The 5297-nt window shown below is 35.5% G+C and overlaps 1 pseudogene; it reads left to right on the forward strand.

The window, feature by feature from the left end:
* Nucleotides 1-487: 487 nt before the first annotated feature.
* On the forward strand, nt 488-4927 carry LOC131152673 (amidase 1-like; annotated as a pseudogene).
* Nucleotides 4928-5297: the final 370 nt, after the last annotated feature.

Here is a 5297-nt window from a genome sequence, read left to right on the forward strand (position 1 = left end):
TATTTTTTGAGATTTACATTGTAATTTATATTATTTTTTCATAAACAAAAAATTAAGTGTACGTTAGTTTATTCGATAGTAATAAATTCTTGATATATAGTGGCAAAAAGTTGTACCATCTAAAGGTCGTGCCCAGTACACAAGCCTCCCACTTTGAGAGGTAGATGTTTGCAAGCCTTACCCCCATTTTTGGAGAGGTCACTCCCAAATTGAAATTTTATGCATATATCAATGTTGTGTTTGAGTTTAGGTGAATTTTAAAAATAATCTTATTTTACATTTCATCCAAATTTAATATAAATTTAAATTTGTAAAAAAGTAAACAATAAAAATTAAATATTAATAGTGCAAAATGGCCATCTGTTCTTCATAACACCACTGCAACAAGCACATAAACTGGCAATCAAATACTGCATAACAGTATAATTTTTATAAAAATAATTAAGAACTGATAAAAAAAAAAAAAAAAACTAAAAATAAGCAGATTAGAATGTAAGCAATCACTTTCTTTGGATAAGTCTTCTTCCATGTTTTAAAACCAAAGGCGAAGAAGCCTGCGCGCATTGCAGGCAGTAGGAGAGATGCAGACCGACCCGGATTATGGAGCTTTCATGGGTAAATTCACGCTACTTCCACCTCTTCCATGCCCTTCTCCTCATCAACTCCCTTTGAATGCCCTCACTTTTGCTGTCAAAGACATGTAAGTTCCTCGGTATCAACTCTCGGCCTAAGTAATTGATCATTTGTTTCTTGATTTTCCTCTTTACCCCAATCTTCCTCTCTTCTGGGTACGTTTGAATTCTGTTTCTCATGCTTGTTTTGATGCATTTCCAAACTCATACCCCAATTTCAGCTTTGGGGTACGTGTCCTTCAAAAGAGTGTTTTTTTAAGAACATATTTTAGTTTTAGTTATTTGTTTCTTAAATAATTCATTTTTTTTATTGATTTTTATCTGTACATCACTCTTTTTTCTCTTCTGGGTAGGTATAAGTTCTGTATCTCATGCTTGTTTTGATGCATTTCCAAGCTCATACCCTAATTTCAGCTATTGGGTATCACTCTTTTAAGAAAATATTCTAGTTTTTATCGTTTTTGGATGTGAAATTTGGAGGCAGATTTGATGTGGATGGATATGTGACTGGGTTTGGGAATCCCGACTGGGCGAGAACTCATTCGCCGGCCACGGCGACGGCTCCGGCCGTTTTAGTCGTCTTAAGAGGAGGCGCCGCTTGTGTTGGTAAAACTGTCATGGATGAAATGGCATACAGGTTAGAGTTCAATTCCTTTTTTCTGGTATTAGTTCTTGTTTGGTGAGCATTCTATATGGATGGGGATTGTGACAAACTTTTCATACTCATTGAGTGGTTCTTGATTGGTTCTCTGCAAAATTTAGCTGCCACATTAACTTGTAGCCAATGAATTGGTGAATCTATCACGAGAATCCCACAGGCATTACAACAACGTTTCTGATTCAAATATTTGAGTCCATAACTTTTTTGAAGGTTCCTTAATTATTCTGAACCTTTTTTCTTTTTGTTTTTTCTTAAAAAAAACATATAATTGTGTATTGAATTTGAGTTTTTGCATAGATTAAGTAGATGGCTAAGCTTTTTGAATATTAATTTATTGAAGGGTGGGTCTTGGATCAATGTAAGGTTGCTGCTTTGTGACCGGTTGGTCACTAGTTCAAGTTTAAGGAAATAGTCTCTCTGCACAAAAAGTAGGGGTAATGAGCAGCTGGAAAATCAAATAATTCAAAGTAGTTTATCACTGCAGTTATTCTAAAACTATTTTATGAGTTATGCACATCAGATTGCTCTTAGTCCATGTTTGGGAAAGGTCTTGAATTTGGATTTATGTGGATTTAGAAATGTGTAAAACAAAATTATTTAGAATTTTATCTAAATCCATTCAAATCCAAATTCATGCTACCAAATGTAGTGTTTAAGCATAGAAATGACATCAATTATAACTGTTAATTTTTCAAATTATTTCATTCTAACAGTTCATGTGGTTTTTTTCGAAATTTTCTTGAAAATGCATGTGAAAGACTCTTTACCATAAGTTAAGTTAAATAACTGAATTAACTGATTTTTGGGCAGTATAAATGGGGAAAACATACACTATGGCACACCGAAAAATCCATGTGCACCAGATCGAGTGCCTGGAGGATCATCTAGTGGATCTGCTGTCGTAGTGGGAGCAAGGCTTGCAGATTTCTCTTTAGGTTGGTTTATTCTTTGATTTATTCTGTTGAATCCTGATATGTTCTCTCAGTTGAAGCAAAAGGTGATTTTCTTTTGGAGGTACTGACACTGGAGGAAGTGTGAGAGTCCCTGCATCATTCTGTGGAATTTTTGGATTTCGGCCTTCACATGGTGTTGTGCCTACAACTGGAGTTATTCCTATGGCACAAAGTTTTGATACTGTCGGTAACAAACGATCAAGATGGCTTCAGTCATTTTCATTCCTCCAACTTGGCAACTTGCTCTTCTGACACCAATTTCTCTTCCAGGATGGTTTGCCAGGGATGCTGTGACCTTGAATCGAGTTGGACGCGTGCTTTCTGAAATTGCCTGATCTAGATCCGGTCAAACTGAGTCAGATAATCCTCCCAGGAGACTGTTTCCAGCTTCTAAGCATTCCAACTGATCGAGTAACTCAAGTTCTTGTTAGATCAGTTGAAAAGTTGTTTGGAGGTGAGTGAAAATATTATCATGCTATTAATCAAGTTCTATTGGTGTGCATTTGAAATCAAAGCTTCTCATTTTCTTTCCATGGTCTTTGAAGCCCTCTGGAATGTATTTTGCACAGCATAGTGAAATCTCGGCAGAGTATGACAGATATACAGAGGAGATGTGCAACGAAGTGATTGATTTCAATTGTTAATTTGTTATAAACACAGTGGCTTTTGAAATTTTATGCAGTGCAAAATCACAAGATTTAATGACCTTGGAGTCTCAAAAGTACATATGATATTCATATCAATTTATTTCACTTTAACAGAATGGCGTTTAATATATTTTTATATTGCAGGTCATGTTGTTAAGCATATGACCCTTGGAAACTATGTTAAGGACAAAGTTCCAAGTTTGAAGACTTTCATGAGTGAAGGGAATGATGATCAAGTGTATAATATACCATCTTTGGTAGCTCTTTCAAGTGCCATGCGATTGCTCCAAAGGTGCAGCTTTTGAGCCAATTTTTATTGGACCTTGAATGAATTTTTCTTTTGCTTGACGAGTTCTGCAACATTCTTTGTAATCTTGTAATATGGAAGGGCTTTTCTTGCTTCAGTTGTTGATTCCTGAATCTATTTACCATTTGAAAAATAGGTATGAGTTCAAGAGTAACCATGGTGAATGGGTTAGGACAGTAGGACCTCATTTAGGTCCAGGACTATCGGAACGAGTATGGGAAGCCATTAGGACAACAGATGATAAAATTGATGTTTGTCAATCTGTGAGGACTGAGCTACGTGCTGCTCTTACTGCTCTTCTTGGGGTACTCTCTGTCTCTTTCTCTCTGTAGACCTGTTTTATTTGAAGTTGCAAGATCCCCATGCTTGAAAAAAATTCTGGATTGATTATTTATAATTTTGGTGATTTATGTTTCTAAATTGGACAACCCCATGATCTCTATGGATACCCCTCTTAGATGAGTACATTGAAAGCAATGGAATGTCAAAGGTACTGCTGTGCAAAAAAATAAATAAAACTGTTGATCTTATCAATCATAGATCAGGATGTATTCTTTTTTGGTGCATGCATTTGGTTACATTTAATATTTAACTAAATTTCACATAACTCCCTCTGTTTAATATCCACCTCCATATATTAAAAATGAGGTCAGAGGTGAAAATGTGTTCTTGCTGATAGATGAAGTCGTTCATTGTGAGGTTTGTAAGGTTGTTTATCTGTGGTTGAAGAATTTACGTACTGCTTCCTAGGTGAAGCCTGCATACCTAGCATATTTCCTTGGAAAAATACATATGAAATTTGTAGTCATTTTGAAGGAACCCGTATTTGTTTCAAACAAAGTATATATGCTGCTGTTCTGCAAGAAAAAAATCTGTCATTTGGTGTTTTGCAAGCTTTCTGGAATGGCCGAACACAGGTGGGGCTGAAAATTTGTTTTACAATTTTTTAGCATGCTGAATTTTGTGGTGTAAGGAATGATTTGGGTTTCTTCAGTTTTATATGTTTCAAAAATTTTGTGGGACATTTAGTAGCATTCTAGGAAGCCAATACTCCACAGGTGGCTTGTGGAGTATGGTATTTCTCTTACATAAGTTCACTTCCTGATCTTTCCTTTGTAATGATCCTAACAAAATACAATTTTATAGGACTTTGGTGTCCTTGCGATCCCTGCGGTACCTGGTCCTCCCCCAAAACTACAATTGGAAAGTACCACACTGGAAATATTTCGTGTCAGGGCTTTTAGCTTGCTTTCTGTAGCTGGGGTTTCAGGATTTTGCCAGGTTCTCTCTCTTTCTCTTAACACAACACAGTAGAAATTTTGTTTAGCTTGCTTCTTTAAGAGTTTGTTTCAATGGGCAGGTGAGCATACCAATAGGGCTATATGACAATCTGCCTGTGGCAGTTTCCTTGTTAGCAAAACACGGTTCGGATGGATTTCTACTCAATCTTGCTGAGAAACTTGATAACACTCTCAAAGAACAGGTTGAAATGGCTGAGAAAACGAGCTACTGAAATTACTCCCCTTGAAATATTTAGTTTTAAGCTGTCTCCTGCTTCAAGATATAAATACCACATAATCTTTTTCTATTGGACAATTTCCTTCTTGCTTGATAGTCTCTCTTGTACATTTCCTCCTTACACGACACAAAATTTACTAATCAGTGTGACTATATTTTCCTCTTTCATGACTTAAACTATCTGTGGAAGAAATATTTGAAACTGGCAAGGTTTTTTCTTGTTTTGTGGTATACCATCCAATGAGGAAGGACTGAATAGTTGAATCCAAAATGGGGAACAAAAGAAACAGATGAAGCGACATTCGATGCAAAAGCATATCATATAATCATTTTAGTTGCAAAAGTAAAAGAAAACCATACAACTATATATAATAGATAATCTTTAAGCTTAGTGGCCAAAATCAAAAATCAGTTGACAAACTATGATATTACATCCTACTTAGTGTTAAGGAGCTTACTAAAGATAAAAATGTACTAGAACTCAACAATATTACTAATATTATTCTTGAGGAGATATCATGAGCTTACAAAATTCAATTGTTTGGAAAAAAAATCGTATGTTAATATATTGCTTACCTA

This window comes from Malania oleifera, chromosome 4 (assembly GCF_029873635.1).
Source record: "Malania oleifera isolate guangnan ecotype guangnan chromosome 4, ASM2987363v1, whole genome shotgun sequence".
In the NCBI taxonomy this organism is placed as follows: domain Eukaryota; kingdom Viridiplantae; phylum Streptophyta; class Magnoliopsida; order Santalales; family Ximeniaceae; genus Malania; species Malania oleifera.